Consider the following 17,400-nt stretch of genomic DNA (forward strand, 5'->3'; position numbering starts at 1 on the left):
CTAGTTACATCTCCCGCGGTGGTCCAGAGGATCCACTGATCCTAACAGTAAGATCCGGCCATGGATCCTGCCGAGGTTCCGCTTCCCACTCGACCAAACTTTGCCGCCATAGTGGTCCAGCAATCCCGGGAGATTGCCGCTCAACGCGAACAGCTGGATCAAGTCACCTCCATGCTGCAACAGCTGCTAGCCGCCCAGCAACAGCAACAGGTTCCCGTGTCTGCTCCCGTGGCTCCTGCAACTCCAGTCTGCCTTCCTGTTGCTGAACCACGACTACGGCTGTCTATGCCCAGCAAATTTGACGGAGACCCCAAACAGTGCAGGGGTTTTATTACTCAATGCTCCCTACAAATAGAACTTATGCCTTCGCAATTTGTCACGGAGCGTTCCAAGGTGGCATTTTTCGTCAGTCTTCTCTCTGGGAAGGCCCTGGCCTGGGCCACTCCTCTTTGGGACAGAGGCGACCCGGTCACGGCTACTCTTGCGGCTTTTCTGGCGGAGTTCCGGGCTGTTTTTGAGGAACCAGCACGGGCTTCTTCTGCCGAGACTGCGTTGTTGAATCTGCGCCAAGGCAACTCATCTGTGGGGGAGTATGCTGTTCAGTTCCGCACCCTGGCCTCTGAACTTGCCTGGAACGATGCAGCTCTCATCGCCACCTTTAAGAAAGGACTCTCGCCGCAGGTCAAAGATGCGCTGGCGGCTCGGGATCTACCGTCAACTCTGGGTGGTCTCATCACACTGGCCACTCGGATAGATGTCCGGTTTAAGGAACGCGCCGAGGAACTTCGCTCTGAGCATCCTTAAGCTCAGGTAAGACGTTTTCCTCGCCTCGCACCTGCCTTCCAAAGACCGCTGCAGCCTCTGCCTGTATCGTCTGCTGAGGAACCCATGCAGGTGGACAGAATACGGCTCTCTCTACAAGAGCGTTCCAGAAGACGACAGGAGAACCTATGTCTGTATTGTGCCAGTCCAGGGCACTTCATCGGGACTTGTCCTGTTCGTCCTCCACGTCCGGGAAACGCCAGCACCTAGGGCTCTTGGGAGAAGCGTCCCTAGGTGTGTGCAAAGCTTCTCCACGTCTGATTATTCCTGTGCTCCTCAGCGTAGACACCGGCACCCAGATTCAAGTTTCCGCTTTCCTGGATTCTGGCTCTACAGCGAACTTTATGGACGCAGCCCTGATCTCCCGGCATCATTTCCCAGTGGTTCGTCTTGAGAAACCATTGTCCATTGCCACAGTCAGTGGCCAGATTCTTTCCGTGCCCATCCGGTTTCGCACGGAACCCCTGCTTCTGCAAGTTGGAGCCTTGCATAAAGAAAGACTTTCTTTTTTTGTACTACCCCAAAGCACTTCCACCCTCCTGTTGGGTCTCCCCTGGTTGCAGCAACATGCCCCTGTGCTGGACTGGTCCTCTGGGGAGATTCTCCGTTGGGGCCCGACTTGTTCTTCTCATTGTATGGATGTCCCTCGTCCGCTCCCTGTCTGGACTTCCACCTTGTCTCCCAAGCCCCTGGAGGGGCTCCCCGCGCCATACTTGGATTTCGCAGATGTGTTCTCCAAAAAACAGGCAGAGACTCTTCCTCCACATCGTCCTTATGATTGCCCCATCGACTTGCTGCCCGGCTCTTCTCCTCCACGGGGTCGGGTGTACCCGCTCTCAGTACCCGAAACAGCCGCCATGTCTGAATATATTAAGGAAAATCTGCAAAGAGGTTTCATACGTAAATCCTCCTCTCCAGCTGGCGCAGGTTTCTTTTTTGTCACCAAGAAAGATGGCTCTCTTCGCCCCTGTATAGACTATCGCGGTCTTAACAAAGTCACCGTTAAGAATCGCTACCCCTTGCCGCTGATCACGGAGTTGTTTGATCGTCTACGGGGCGCGAGAGTCTTTACCAAGTTGGATCTTCGTGGTGCCTACAATCTTATTCGCATCAGGAAGGGTGACGAGTGGAAGACTGCCTTTAACACCCGTGATGGGCATTTTGAATATTTGGTTATGCCCTTTGGACTTTGCAATGCACCAGCCGTTTTCCAGGAATTTGTTAATGATATCTTCAGGGACTTATTGTACAGCTGTGTTGTGGTTTACCTGGATGACATCCTCGTGTTTTCTGCTGATCTCGAGTCCCATCAGTCCCATGTACGGCAAGTGCTCGGTCGCCTCAGGACTAACCATCTCTATGCCAAACTGGAAAAATGCCATTTTCATCAAAAGAGCCTTCCATTCCTTGGCTACATTATTTCCGACAGAGGCCTGCAGATGGATCCTGCTAAACTATCTGCAGTTCTTCAGTGGCCACGCCCAGTGGGACTGCGTGCTATCCAAAGATTCCTGGGCTTTGCCAATTATTATAGGCAATTCATTCCACATTTTTCTTCCCTGGTAGCTCCACTGGTGGCGCTAACAAAGAAAGGTGTCAATTCTCGTCTCTGGCCTCCCGCGGCTGAGGAGGCCTTCACGAGATTAAAGACGGCATTTTCCTCTGCATCTGTTCTTACCAGACCTGATACCGAGAAGCCATTCTTTCTGGAAGTCGATGCCTCTTCCGTAGGAGCTGGAGCGGTTCTTACCCAGAAGGGGCCTAGGGGCCGAACTCTCTCCTGTGGCTTCTTCTCCAAAACATTTTCCTCCGCAGAGAGAAATTATTCTATAGGGGATCGTGAGCTTCTGGCTATCAAGCTTGCCTTGGAGGAATGGCGTCATCTGCTGGAGGGAGCTCGATTTCCAGTCAGTATTTTCACGGACCACAAGAACCTCCAGTACCTGCAGACAGCTCAACGGTTGAACCCACGTCAAGCCCGGTGGTCCTTATTCTTTTCCCGTTTTGACTTCCAGATCCATTTTCGCCCAGCTGAGAAAAACATCAAGGCTGATGCCCTGTCACGTGCTTCCGATGTTATGGGGGAGGACTATGCTCCGAGACACATCATTCCTCCAGAGCGGCTTGTGCTGGCAGCGCCGGTGGACCTTCGGCAATTACCTCCTGGCAAGACTTATGTACGACCTGGACTTCGAAAGAGGATCCTGACCTGGGGACATTCTTCTCGAGTGGCTGGGCACCCTGGGGTGCAGCGCTCTGTGGCCCTGATTTCCCGTTTCTATTGGTGGCCTGATTTGGTCAAGGACGTTCGGGATTTTGTGCGGTCTTGTGCCTCTTGTGCTCGCAATAAGCCCTCACGACAAAAACCAGCTGGTCTTCTGTTGCCGTTACCCGTGCCTACCTGCCCGTGGTCTCACGTGGCTATGGACTTCATTACTGATCTGCCGCCATCATCTGGCAATACCGTTATCTGGGTGGTAACAGACCGCTTCTCTAAGATGTCCCATTTTGTCCCTCTGCCAGGTTTGCCTTCAGCTCCACGTCTTGCCAGTCTCTTCTTCCAGCACATCTTCCGGCTTCATGGCCTTCCCCGGCACATCGTTTCTGATCGAGGTGTTCAGTTCGTGTCCAAGTTCTGGAGATCTCTGTGCAATCAGCTGCAAGTGAAATTGGACTTTTCCTCTGCCTATCATCCTCAGTCCAACGGCCAAGTAGAGAGGGTGAATCAAACTTTGGGATGTTATCTCCGCCACTTTGTGTCCGCTCGTCAGGATGACTGGGCTTCTCTTTTACCATGGGCGGAGTTTTCCTACAATTTCCTGGACTCCACTTCTGCTGGTTCTGCTCCCTTCTTTATTAATTACGGACTGCACCCACGGCCTCCTCTTCCGTTACCTGTGTCTGCAGATGTTCCTGCTGTGGAGGACTTGGTACAGGATCTAAAAGCCATCTGGGAACAAGTCCGTACCTCATTGCTCCAAACCTCTGCCAAGACCAAGCATCAAGCGGACAAGAAACTTCGGCCTTTTCCTGTCTTAGCTCCTGGTGACAGGGTCTGGTTATCCTCAAGGTACGTCCGACTGAAGATCCCTGGCTACAAATTGGGACCCCGGTTCTTGGGTCCATTTGAAATCCTCAGTCGCATCAACCCGGTAGCCTACAAATTGCGGCTGCCTCCTAGCATGCGCATACCCAACTCCTTCCACGTTTCCCTCCTCAAGCCAGTCGTCTTAAACTGCTTCACCCAACAAGTTCCTCTCCCTCCGGCTCCACAAGCGGACTCTACTGATGTCTTCGAGGTGAAGGAGATCCTGGATACGAAGACAGTGAGAGGTAGGCGGTTGTTTCTGGTAGACTGGAAGGGATTTGGTCCTGAGGAGAGATCTTGGGAGCCAGAGGATAACATCTTGGACAAGAGCCTGCTCCACCGTTTTCTCAGGCCCAAGAAGAGAGGGAGGCCGAAGGGGGGGGGTACTGTCACGGGTGCTCCCGCGATCCCTGTCTCGGATCGCGGGCGCATCCGTGCACCCCCGTTTACCCCCGCTGCAGGCCGGTCAGTGAACTCACCTCTCCCGGCTCCTGCTCTTCCCCGGACTGCCGTGCGCGCGCGTCCCCGCCTCCTAGGGCGCGCGCGCGGCTCCTGCCGAAAATTTAAAGGGCCAGCGCACCGCTAATTGGTGCACTGGCTGAACCTCACCTTTAAGAATCCTGCCTCTTCCTGTGTCCCCTGCCGGATCTTTGTGCCTCATAGCCTTAGAGAAAGCTTCCTAGCGATTATTCCTGCGTTCCTGTGTATTCCTGCGTTCCTGTGTATTCCTGCGTTCCTGTGTATTCCTGCGTACCTGTGTGTTCCCGCTCCTGTGTGTTCCCGCTCCTGTGTCCTGTGTTACCCGAGTTCCTCCGTGTTGCTGTGTTCCCGTTCCCACCTGCCTGGACCTCCTGTTGCTGACCCCGGATTTGGACCTGACGTTGCATCTCTGCCGCCTGCCCTGACCCTGTGCCTGGACCTGTCTACGAGATTGTCATCCGCTAAGGTACCTCGACCTCGGCTGCCACCGTGGGCTAGTCACACCTGGGAACGACCTAGTGGTATCCTGCCGCAGCAAGTCCAACCCGCTTTGCGGCGGGCTCTGGTGAATACCAGGTGCCGCTAGGCTCCGGTTCCGGGTGTTGGCTAGTTACATCTCCCGCGGTGGTCCAGAGGATCCACTGATCCTAACAATCTAAGTATAATTCTGTATAAATGTACATAGTCTGATTGTTATAGTCATGATACATTTTTGATATATGTGGGTCTATGTGAACCAATTATGCCACAAGCAGGATAGACTAAAAACAATATTCAAAAGTAGTCATAGGTTAAAATGATAATAAAATATCAAAGATCTTGGCAAACAATCACTTGGAAGACACCTGCTGTTGAAACATATTCTGTGTGCAGGGTGTCTTATTTGAAACCATCTCACAGGCAGCCCACACTGAAAGCATCATCTGAGATCTAATGAATTGTAGGGGGATGGTATGGCTAGAGAATACTAGATGCTGTCTCTTCCAAGTTACAGATGGTATTAAGCCAAGTCATGTGTTTTTACCCAGAACAAAGGGGTATAGGACAAAAAGAATGACATATGGGATTACTTAGGTTTGAAACACTCTGTTTATTACAACCCTAAAAACTTGTAATAGTCCCTTATGTTGCGGCTGTTTAGTGTACTTGCTTTGATCAAGAAATTGCAGAGTAAATACAATATACATGAATTTATAGTTATAATAAAACTACTGTATATACTTGAGTATAGGCCGACCCAAGTATAAGCCGAGGCCCCTAATTTTACCACAAAAACCTGGCAAAACCTATATTTTTTTTACACAAGTATAAGCCGAGTTTGGGTTTTCAGCACATTTTTTATGTTGAAAAACGAGGCTTATACTTGAGTATATATCGTAAATACAATAATCAGATATTTTATTTATTCATTTCTGGCTTACAGTTCCGTGTCAATTTAAAATAAATTACCACAAATCTGAAAATAATGCTAAGAATGAAAATAAAGTCAAATACAAAAATATTATTTTGATATTACACAGCTATTACACACAAGGATTTCCATTTTACGTGACTATATTTTGGAAAGCATTTATTTAGGGCTTCATATGACATCTGCTCAATATACACGACATATCTAGCACTTCAAATTCAGTGCAATAAGGGAGTTTTGGAACAATTGCATATTTTAGACTTTACCTTACTCAGAAGCAGGCATAGCAACCCATTAAAAGTAGCTACATTTTTATTTAGCTTAACTCATTGGGGCACATTTACTTACCCGGTCCAGCGACTTCCCCGAAAGTGCATCGTATAACTTTTCATTACAGAAATCCTATCAGTTACTTGATGAAAGTGGACAACCCCATCTTTGTACTGTGACATCACTACGAGTATTGTCCTGTGTGTATTGTCCTTGTACTAAGTGAATTATGATGGATACAACTGTAAATCCTTATATATAGGCTGGCTGCTCCTGAATGTGCTCATTCCGTGGAAACAGACCATGCGCTAATCCAGTGATGGCAAACCTTTTAGAGGCAGAGTGCCCAAACTACAACAAAGATCCGCTTATTTATCGCAAAGTGCCAACACAGAAATTTAATTTGTGATTTATACTCCCTTTTCTGTCACAGCTTGCATTGATACCAGCACCTGAGGACACCAATAAAGCAGAAAATAGTCCCAGGTACAGCTGTCACTTTAAAATAGCTCTGTGCACAGCAAGTCCTGGGCTGTCTGGGACTGCAGGAAGATACCTGGAGTCATCTCTGGTGATGGCCTGAGTGCCCACAGAAAGGGCTCTGAGTGCCACCTCTGGCACCAGTGCCATAGGTTAGCCATCACTGCGCTAATCAGATCCCACAAATAGAGCACAGCACACTTGACGGGTGTCCTTGCTTTATGGTGGAATATGATGTATACCGTCTGTGCCTGAATGGCAGGCAGGGACCCTATGGTGCACAGAGTTCTGTCCTCTGCAGTATAGTCTGTCTGTGAATTTGATTTACAGACCAATCATAGTTGCCCTGATTAGCCCCTAGGCTTTGATTCAAAATGGGTAAAATCTGCCACAGAGGATCTAGTTTTAATAAAATACAGAATGTCTATGAAATGAACTGGCATTTTTGTGCCTCTTTTCTCCATCAAAAATTAAATTAAAAAACCTAAAAAAGAAATCACAACAAACCGCAGACTTGTTTTACATGTGTTTTTAGACGCAATAAAACCCACTGTATGATTGTAGGGTGGAGCGTGTACAAAAGCACATGGAGTCCCTGAAGTTTTACTTTTATCTTCATAACCTTCTCAGTGCACATATTTATTTTACTGTGGCTACAACTAAGAACCTTTAGGGTTTGAAATGTGTCAGAATTATGTTTCAGTGACATCCTATGTTTTTAACTTTTTTTCTAATAAAGTGGATTTTTAATTAATATTTTGTTCTGCAACTTTTTGGAAGCTGGATGCCTTTAATTTATCATATCTTGTACTACTGCTGGTCCCCAACCCAGACATCCGTGCTATCCTCGTAACAATTTACTACACATCAAGGAGGTGAGCCAAACCCTGTACATTTTTTCTTTTTCTCTATCCATTTTTCTATGACTTCTATCTATTGATCTTTGTATTTCTTAGGCCTAGAAAAATGAATCAGGAAATTGGTTTATGAATGCTTGTTGGTAGACCTTCCTTTAAACCATAAAATCAATGTAAGGCCCCCTGCACACGAACATGAAATGGGGCTAGCCGTTTTTTTCAGCAGAATTGATCACCATTTTCTTTAATGGGCTCAAACACTTAGCCAAGGATTCCACTGGTTTTATTCCTGCTCAAGTTTGCGGCTCTTTTTCTATTGTCATCTCCCCTGGTTTTCGGGTCCCTGCTCGCCTCCTGTCTCTTGACACATGCCTTCTCCACTAGAAAAATGTTGGAGAAGGCATTGTAACGGTCCCAATTGTGGATAAGATACATCTGCAGTTTTTTAATATTTGTACACTGGTATGGATAAGGTCCTCAGTTGATCCGCTGGTAAGTTTAGCATCATTTGTATTAAATGTTGACTTCTTGTGGATTTTAGCAACAGATTTTCCTGCACATTTTCTAATGATTTCTCCTTCTCCTGAAATCAGATTCCATGTGTAATATATCTGCATGGTGTAACTTTCTAACACACATTTTTTTCACCCTTAGACCACCTTCAAACACAGCGTTTGTGTTGTTCTTTTAAACGCAAAGCAAAGGCTCCGAGTGAGAGGGCTTGCCCGATGGCAGATGTGTTTCTACTGAAACGCTTGGGAACAAGAACCGCATGTTTTTCATATTAACAAAGCTAAATACATGATGCTTGTTACTGATCAGTAGAAACGCATCAGCAATCGGGCAAGCCCTTCTCTCAGTCTTTGCGTTTCAAAACGTGAAACAAATGCTGCCTTAGGGTTCCTGTACAAAAACATGTGCTTTTCACAGGCCGCAAACAACAGGCGACCGGCCAATTGTTTGCTGTTTGTGTGTCTTTAGTGTCATTAGAGTGTCATAGTGTGACTAGTGAGGTCTGCTCATGCGCCAATGACAGTAGCTGCGATAGGTCTTTGCTGCACTGACAGTAAGGTCACTCATGTGGGGCCATGAAATACAAACATACTGTGGGTGTATACATATAGCCTCATACATAATAATGTGAATGTAGCTGCTTCTGTGTATGGAGAATGGGGGCTGTCTCTCCATATTATCCAGTTGCCTCACAAATAATTAATTGCACTGAACTAGCTGTTCACATTACAAGGTAACCTAAACCTATCACACATCCATAGGGTCTCATTGTGTATTCTTATTGAATCGTTATTCGTCTATTTTTCCACAATTGACGAGCAATGTGGCTACTTCTGTTTTCATGGCGTGAAATGTTGTGACTATGATGCTGTTCACAGAGAAAAATAGAGGAAATAACTTTTATTAATAATTTTCGTGTCTCCACACTCTCTACACAGTGTGCGCAGCATCTGAGGTAACACTGCGCCTGCGCACAACAGAAACCCCCCTCAGATGATGGACGATGGAAGAGGAAAAGGGCGGGTGATCGGTGGCAGCGCTGATTGGCTGCCCCCTATCGAATCAGATGACGTGACCGGCGGGTTTCCGGAGATTGAGGTTACTGCCGGTCATTTACCTGAGGAGGCGGCGGCTGCTGAGACACAGAGCTCCCTCCTGGAAGAAGCAGCGTCCTCCCCGCTCCGCCCGCACCGCGCTCCTCTCCATCACCAGCACCACTCCTCCGGTAAGTCCTGTGCCCGCTACTCATGTTCTTCTCCGGCGTGTAGGAATCCCGGCTTCCGGCTGCTACTGTACGGTGTGAATAGGAGGCTGTAGAACATGCGGTTACTAACGTGACTCACAGAGAGTGATAACCTGTGCCCCTCCCAGGGGGTGATGACTTATGTGACTACGGTAGATGGGGGAGCTTCATATACAGCATCACTCCCTACATTATAATAAGATGATCAGCATCTTACTATCAAGATCAGCATCTGTTGCTATAGGAGCTGTGTGTGACTTATCTCTGTAGGCAGTGATGAAGCAACATACCAGGCAGTACCTATCTACATACATACATAGCGGTACATCATGGCTTACTCATGCCAGTCACATGTGAACTCAGCAATAGACAATTGCTTCAAAAGCAATTGTTCCAACCCAGTCTTCTGTATAGAGAAGTCCTTGAGTCATCCCCTTATTACATCTTACTTTTCTTCCCAATTGACGGCAGGGAACATTCAATATTAGCACAAGATGTCACATTCAGGGGTCAGGGAAGGATTGGAGGCTCATGTTTCTGCTGTCTCTTCCCTTATCTTTCTATGTAACTGAATCGGTCAGGTAAACCTGATGACGGGTTCCTTTAGCTTACAATGGCCAGAAAAAAAACCTGGTTGTCCCCCCCCCCCCCCCCCCACTCTACTCCCCCAAAAAATCCAGTGTATCAGCAGTAGGTGGTCATCCAGCACTCACATTCCCAGTATACTATTTAATGAATAATACTATTAACACTGTATTGTCATTTCATAAATATTAATGTCATAGTCTTTCTCTACTGATCTTCACCTGCTCTCTCCTCAACTGACATTGACTATGTAACCTCTTCTGAATCAGTCTTGGTCTCCAAAGATTGACTGCAACTTGCAGTTGTTATTGGATTAAATTTGTTCCAAGAAGTAGGGGAGAGAGAAGTTGACCTTGGACACATTCTCCATGCTGGGTTCTGCTGTCCCTTGTGGTGCTACAGAGTAGTAGAGCCTCTGACTGCACAGTGTATAGAAGACCACATAACATCTCCTCTCCATCCACTGCTAGATCGGAGAATTGAGCCAGCAGAGGCTAAAATTGCAGAATAAAATTCTGTAACAGTGAGTTCCTCATCAACATAGAGGGCAGATAACCCTTGCACATAATATGAAGGGTTAGGGATAGTTTGAGGAATAGCTGCTTGTGCAGATGTCCTATGTTATGGAGTATGGAGAAGGAGTAGCGGGCTAGCACCTGTGAGCTTACTCCCTCTTGTGTTTGCATATACCTGTCTGTTGGCTCCTTATTGGTATGGCTGGTATATACGTTACTTATAATGCTGCTGCTAGGGGTATGGGGTTTTTCATGAGTCTGGATTGTATACCAGTTAGCACTGTATAAAAGAATGACACTATAGCCAGACAGTCAGTGAGTAAGTGACTCATCCCGTCCATGCAGATGGGTGACTAACAATGAATGCAAATGAATGAGCTGTAACAGCATCCGCTACACACCGCTCATTACTATTTGATGTTCTGCAGGCTGTCATTGATATCCCAGATGGAGCTTGTATCAGGTATCTTCCTGCCGGATAGGTTTCACGTAGGACACAAAATCTTAACGGGGAATGTAGTGAAGACATGGGACTCATGGTTTGTGATCTGCACATTGGTTATGTTCCTTTTATATAATTTTTTTCATTGTGATTCCCAACTTCAGTAGTGGTCTACCCATCATCTGAGCATATGTGAAGTTTTCAGGTATCATTTACATAGTTGATTATAATGGATGTTTATCCGAGCTGGATGTTGAAAGTTTTGGCAGCTCCCATTCATTATAGTGCAGCACAGACAAACTTGTATCTATGTAGGTCATTGATCCATTCATGCCAGTACCTTTTTATATACTCGACTCCTGCTTATGTTGACTGGTTGGTGCAATAAATAAGAGCATCAGTAAGCTAAAGGAAAAAAATACTTCAAGTATGGGCAGGCAAAACAGTGCAGATCATATTTTTTTTCTATCTTTCTCTATATTTTTATATATATATTTTTTTCTATATTTCCATTCCCTTTGGTAGTACGTTTACGTTTATCTAACTTAAAGCCCATATATTTAATGGAGATTGTTTCTTTCTCAGGATTGGGTCTACCTTTTGCTTTTTAGCAAGGGCTACATACACAGAATATTACAAACGTAAATTGAATATAGTGGACCCTGTAGGTCGTTGAAGTCTGGTCACTCTCAAACTGATGTATTATTGTTTCTCAGCTTTTATCTAATTTATGTAGAAATTCAACCACTGAAAAAAAACATTCCTCATGGATTTACCCTCACGACCCTGCTTGGTGCTATAGTTTTTCATTCCAGTGCATAATACATCATGTACCTCCATGTGGTCCCTGCCTAATGAATTATACATAGTAGCCCCTGGACAGTCTGGGTTGCAGCTGTCGTTCTATGACCCATCATCCTGTTAATATAAAGGTTGACTTGATGGTCACTGTTGCCTGTTTGATCATTGTTTCATTACTATCGGGTCTTGTACTTTACCCTCCAAAATTGATAATTCACTTTCATGTCATCCAGCAGACTGATTGAGAAAGTAACAATACCTCTAACTAGCGATATTGATTTATATCTTGAGACAGGTCTACAATGGGTTCACCCTATCTGAAGGTTAATACTGGTAGTATAAAAATCATATTTTTGGCTGGTTGTAGGCAGTTCTTGGTAGCTGTATACTATATAGAGCCATAATCTGACCATCTGCCTGTAGGGGGCAGGATTACATTGCAAAGCCTGCAGAGCTGTCATGCTGCTAGTCTACTATACTGTTCTGTGTATAGTTGATAGCTTATATCAATGATATTTGTCTTTTTAACTGGATATTTTGTGTAGCAGGTTATGTTTGTTCACACAGGATGAAATTATGGTATTCCTTGGCTACGTCCTGTATTCTATATAAATAGAAGTATGGGAAACATAATATGTATGTACTCGCTGAGTAAATAATTGATTTTTACCAGCACTTTTATGGCTTGACAAATTATTATTGAGTAAAGTAACAAGCTATACGTCCATGTGGAGCTTCTTATTGCATGTGACTGACACTTTCAGATATTCACAAGTTTATAAAGACATTGGCCGACATTTACTAAAAACAGTGCAAGTTGCACTATTTGTATAGTGCAGAGGGCGCCAGATTCACGATTTCGAAGTCTGACAGAAAACTGGCGCAAGCACCTTCGTAAATGTTGGCCATTGTGGTCATCCCTTCACCTCATCTCTTCTATTTGTAAGCTATTGCTTAGAGATTAGTATGGATCTTTCTATTATCTGTAAAACTCCTTTATAATAATGGGAAACTCTCAGCCCTCTCTGAGCACCAGCAGGGTATTTCCAGAATATCTGTTTAGCCGAATATTAATCACTGAACTGTTCAGTATTTTGACTCCCAACTCCTACTGTTCCTAGGAATGCTAATCGGATCTTGTGATTGCATCACTTTCAATTAGAACCTCTTGCTGTAAGAGGAAGTTTTTATATATACTTTTCCATTCGACCATGGCGTCAACATTTCCTGTGACTGAATTCTCCTAGGGCAGTGATGGCGAACCTTTTAGAGGCCGAGTGCCCAAACAATAACAAAGACCCGCTTAATTTTTGCAAAGTGCCAACACAGAAATTTAATTTGTGATTTATACTCCCTTTATACTCCCTTCTCTGTCACAGTTTTCATTGATACCAGCACCTGAGGACACCAATAAAGCAGAAAATAGTCCCTGGTAGAGCTGTCACTATAAAATAGCTCTGTGCACAGCAAGTCCTGGGCTGTCTGGGACTGCAGGAAGATACCTGGAGTCATCTCTGGTGATGGCCTGAGTGCCCACAGAAAGGGCTCTGAGTGCCACCTCTGGCACCAGTGCCATAGGTTAGCCATCACTGTCCTAGGGGAAGGTGAATAAAACTGCTCCATATATTTGCGGAATACATTAACATGTAAATTCTGCTGTGATAACACAGCCCAGTGCCGGCACCAGCAGGACCTGACGTCCTGCAATCATCCTCTGGTGCCGTGCTGTAGAAAGGCATTGCATTAGAAATAGTAAACTTAATGTAAAATGTTAATGTATAAATAAGGTATCGGAGGGGGGGGGTGACTGTACATCAGTTTGGTTTGCGACTCAAAGGGGCATATGTATAATCATATTTTGGCTGCCGCTTTTTCAAGTTTCCTGAAGTTGGCCTACTTAATCATCGCAATGTCTCTTAAGTTTTTCACTTTGTGATGCATGTGATGATCTGCTTTTTTGGGACTTACTAGGTGCAAGAATGTGACAATTTCAGCGCCCAGAAGTCTCACAAGTTGAACAAACATCTGTGCTACGAAGATGAATGTGGCACACTGCATTTAATCCTTGAGGCAGCTAACTTTGGTACGCTGCTTGATTCTGTACCTGAAAGTTGCACAAAAAACCTTGTAAGGCTAGTAAACTATACTTCATACATATATCTGATCACATGGCATGATTACAACATGCCTCTGTGGAATTGTACTCGTCTCCACCCTCCATGGATTTTTATGTGATCAGTTGCATGTATGTAGACTATGCAAATGTAACTGGACTTTAGGTGATTTCACATGACATGAAGTGGCCAATGATCTAACATAACTTGAACTTAATTTTCCACATAGCAGCAGTTCTATAACACTGAGACTTGTCAGGAACTAGGAAGCAGGGCAATGCCAGTAACCCATGAATATGCAGGGCTTCATTGGACTTAAAATTTTTATTTTGGGTGGGTTAATTTGCATGACACTCTTTAAACATGTTTTATCAATCGCTGATGAGCTGTAAATTAGGTGCAGTGCTCCAGTGAGCACCATTTCCATTTCATGTCCATTCATTATTTGGCCCATCGCTCAGTACCAAGTGTTTTTATACTTGTGCAATGTATGGTGTTCTCCCTGGTAAGGAAGGAGGCAAAGGAGTTTCCTCAAACGGCAAAAAAAAAAAAACTCCAGATTTATCAGGTATGTCAATGGACAGTAAGTATTGCTAGATTCGTTCTGCACAGTAGATAACATTCTGTAGTTACTTATTATGGTGGCTGGGGAATATTTTTCAAAAGTCATTTTTGTTAAGAGGTTGAATATTATTTTTGTCTTTGCATCATCATCTTGCAAGTTTTTTGTTCATACAGCGGATAGATGTGGCCCACTTAAATATTGTTTAATAAATATTTAAAAAGCTTAAAACAATTATTCCCCAATACAGTACTTTCAGCATAAATTCCCCACGGTATTCTAGATCTCTGGTTGCTGTCATTGTATAGAAAACTTCTATGTTTACTTTAAACATAGAAGCTTTCTATACAATGACAGCAAGCAGAGATCTAGAAAAAAATGTTTTATTTATACTGAAAGTATATTGAAAAAATGTGACACATTTCATTATACAAACAATAACATTCGATTGCTGACTTGTGAACACCCATGTAACATCATTTGTCATCTGAGGGTAAGCTCTGCCAACTGTATCGGGGCGGGGGGAATGTCTTTTGGGAGCTAGTGAACTTTATCATAAAAATAGATATGGCGCACTGGTCAGATTACATGGACCAAACACTGGGAGAACAAACATTGTTATTTATGACAACAATGCAGAAATGTAATTGTCGTTGCAGTTCTATGTTGTCGTTTTGCATATAAATACTGATGCTTGGTAGGCCCATAGCCCTCATAAACACGTATTTTAGCCACCAGACTAAATTGGGTTACACCATCTCTCGTGCCCGGTCAATCGTATGCAGAGGAATTGGGCGCTGGCATCTCTCGATACAGCGAAGGATTTTGATTCTGTAAAATTGAAGTTCTTGATGAAATCCCTGAATTGCTTTAATTTTGGCCCTTGATTCTGCAAATGGATTTCTATCTTGTATAAATCCCTCTAAGAGCAGAGTGTTCAGTGGAGAGCTATCCCCGGAGTTTCGACTACATAGAGGAGCCCGGCAGGGGTGACCTCTATCCCCCTTGCTATTCGCACTTGCAATAGCGACCCCTTGCTATCTGGTTAAGAAGTGATCCCGAAAATAAGGGCATTACTATAGGATCCCAAGAGGAAAGGGTGGGGTTGTAGCGGGTGACTTGATCCTTTCTTTTCAGACACTTCTGCCTCTCTGCCTAGAGCCATAAACTTGATTGATCATTTTGGGGAGTAACTCTGGCCTTCCTTTAAGTATCTCGGCATAATTATCATTAACTTGCACCAACAGACCCTACAACAGGTTACTTAACCATTACCGACATTTGTTTGGAAAAAATATAATGCTGGGAAGTCCCTACCTCTATCTGTTGCTGGTTGAATAAACCTAGTCCTAGTCAAGGAGATTATTCTGCCTAAATGTCTGTATGCGCTTCAACATTTAGCTATTCACATCCCTAAGAAGTTCTTCAAAGAACTCTACTCCAAAACTGGGAGATTTGCTGCGCTCCTCCCACCCCCCCAATCCATATTCAGACACTTTCCAGCTTCTTAGTTAGATCATGACAACTTTATCTCTCTTTCTTAACCCTCTTTTTGGGGTGACCACTGATCTAACTGCCTGCACTCTGTTAATTTTTGTTTGAGTGATTTAGGTGCGGACAGCTGTAATTTTCTATCTTTTTATCACTGTTATATTGTGTAAATCAATTTTCTGCAAAAAGGAGGAAAAAAAACCCAAAGACTTGACGTCCGTATATGAGGCTGTTCTCTCTAGTGTCCATGGACTCCTCAAGGATAGTGTTTTCACGTCAGGTTTCCCTGTTTTGTGTTTTGTTATCTGAGCTGGATTGTTAGATCTTTCTCAATAAAAGAAAAAAAAACTTTTTGTGTTTAAGTTGTAGGGACATTGTCAGTGACTTATAACACACTTCAACAGCCCCTTCAGGTGGTGTATGAAATATCCTTTCTCTTGTACCTTTTAAAGTCCCCTCTGAAGTCACGTGAGTTTCCCCATTACAGGGATGCTAGAAAGATTATATTGCACCCTTCCTGAGGGTGCTGGTCATTTAGCGGTGTAAAACCATACTTGTGATGGTGTCTGCAGTGTAAAGCGACTGCAATAGTGTCTGGAGCCTGATGAAATGTCACAACACGGGTTATTATCGACCATTTTAGGGCATGTACACAGACGTATGTTTGTTTTGCTTCTCTTTTCGGTAACCACAGATTATTTTTTAAAGCTGACAAATAGGGACAGGGGCTCCGCTAGTGGTAGGCGGCTGTGTGGAGATCGGATGTTATCTCTCCCTTAGTTGATTGGAGCGCCTCATATTTCCTGACTAATGACACATAACATACTTCAGAATTTCACAGAAAAATAAAAGGCCAAGTGGCTTTATTTAGTTTGCAGATATCGGTCTCCATGATACAAATTTGCTAAAATGATGAATCCCACAAACATGATAAAACATGAAGAAAGTAACTTCTTCCATGTCAGGAGGAGTGACACCTCTCAACTTGTCTAAATCATAATAGAAACAGCAGGAGCTTAACCCCTTAGGGTGAAGACACACAAGGCGTTTTAAGGCCGTTTTTAGTTAGTGCGTTTTCAGATCGGAAAAAACGCATGTGTTAAACACATGCGTTTTTGAAAAACGCATGCGTGTTTGACCAGTTTCAATTAAGATAGTTGTTTAAACCTGTCAAAAACGTATGCTTTTCTTTTAACGCATGCGTTTTTTATGAACTAAAAACGACCCAAAAACGACCTAAAAACGCCACGTGTGTCTTCACCCTTAGTGACATGGCCTGAAAAGGCTATGACGACTGGGCATTCTTAGCGAATTTTCGCAAGCAGCGGTTTAAGTGCCATAACCTTTTTTTATGTGCAACCTTTAATTTTTTTGCATTGTGTGTTAAAACGGGTAATAAAAGCTTTTCTTTTCCATTTTTTTTTTTTTTAGTTTTATTTGGGTTTGAAAGTGGGAAAAGACTTTTGTGTGTGTTTTTACTTGATATGTTCCCCACAAGGTCATAAAATACCCCTGGCCAGTTTTTTTTGTTTTTTTAAATAAATTCTTTCCAACTTCCCCTGTGACTGGGGATTCTGACAAGAGCTGAACTGGGTCTAATTAGACCCAGTAGCTCCCCTTAACCTCTTTTAGACTCCTAGAGAGCCACTTCAGCGCGACGCTGAGAGGAAAGGAGAAGAGAGAAGCTGTAATAAACCGCATCTCTCTTCTCCCTAAGTCTGAGTGT

At 44.3% G+C, this 17,400-nt stretch overlaps 1 protein-coding gene across 3 annotated transcripts in view; it reads left to right on the forward strand.

Moving 5' to 3' along the window:
* Positions 1 to 8,981: 8,981 nt before the first annotated feature.
* ACSL4 (acyl-CoA synthetase long chain family member 4) overlaps positions 8,982 to 17,400 on the forward strand; it is a 43,780-nt gene continuing 35,361 nt past the window's right edge. Inside the window, exon 1 of one of the 3 annotated variants that reach the window (XM_072124227.1) lies at positions 8,982 to 9,146. The gene's annotated coding sequence lies outside the window, so the exon portion shown is untranslated. The remainder of the gene's footprint in view (positions 9,147 to 17,400) is intronic. The other 2 variants (XM_072124229.1, XM_072124228.1) reach the window with 2 other exon arrangements.

Source organism: Engystomops pustulosus, chromosome 9 (assembly GCF_040894005.1).
Source record: "Engystomops pustulosus chromosome 9, aEngPut4.maternal, whole genome shotgun sequence".
Classification (NCBI taxonomy): Eukaryota; Metazoa; Chordata; class Amphibia; order Anura; family Leptodactylidae; genus Engystomops; species Engystomops pustulosus.